A 1184-nucleotide genomic window follows, 5' to 3' on the forward strand; every position below is an offset into this window, starting at 1 on the left:
ATTATGATCTTTATAGTTGTATTAGTTAGGGGTCTCCAGGGAAACAGGACTTGATAGAGAGATATGTAAATGGTATGAGCGTTTTATTGTAATCTTCTCATGTGACTATGGGGATGCACAAGTCCAAATTCCGTAGGGCAGGCTGCACCTGGGAATTCCAATGAAAGTCCTTGATGGATTCTCTAGGAGAAACTGACTGGCTGGAGTAGAAATGGAAGCTCTCTCGTGATGGCTGAAATCATCATTTTTTTCTCTTAAAGCCTTCAACTGACTGGGTAAGACATTTCTCATTGTTGAAGGTCATCTCCTCAGGTGATTGTGGAAGCAATCAGCAATAGATGCAATCAATTTACTGATGATCTAAGTCCATGAAATATTCTCACAGTAACAATCAGGTCAGTGCTTGCTTAAGCAAACAACTGGACACCATCACATGGCCAAGTTGACACATTAACCTAACTATGAAGTGGTGAAGTAACATATTCTGAATATATTGAGAATTTGTGGGAGACTTTTTGCAGAAGACTGATATGATTTTATATATATCACAATTATCAAAATTGTTATAAAAGATCAGCTTGAAAACATGATATCTGAGAAGAATCTAATTTTAAAGGGATATATTAGCCAGTCATTTGTCCAAATTATATGACATTTATTCTATATTAAATCTGGTTAAGCAGACAGCTAGAGATATTAATCATCTTTCTCCAACACTTTCAATTACCAGCCAGTCTTTTATTAATATTTGATTTTATAACTTATTTTTTTAAAGATTTATTTATTTATTTTATTTCTCTCCCTTTCCCCCCCCACCCCAGTTGTCTGTTCTCTGTGTTATTAAAAGACAAAACAAACAACTCTAAGTAGACTATTGCTTTTAATTTTTGAAATGCTAATATAGACATTTACCAATATGTTTTCTTTAAAAACTATAGTAGAAAAATCTGGATGATAAATACATCTCATAACACTAGAAATATAATCCATATTAAATATGTTATTATGGCTTTATTTTTTAGCTTTCCCAATCAATTTTGATAGTAGAAATAAGACGCCATCTAACTTTGTCACAAAGTTTTTTGCTGTGTTTTACCAGACACACAAAGTTGAATAACACACCTCTCTCTTCAGTTTACTGACAGCTTAATAGAAGAGAAAATACATAGCAGTGACTTATCGAA

This window comes from Dasypus novemcinctus, chromosome 4 (genome assembly GCF_030445035.2).
Source record: "Dasypus novemcinctus isolate mDasNov1 chromosome 4, mDasNov1.1.hap2, whole genome shotgun sequence".
NCBI lineage: Eukaryota > Metazoa > Chordata > Mammalia > Cingulata > Dasypodidae > Dasypus > Dasypus novemcinctus.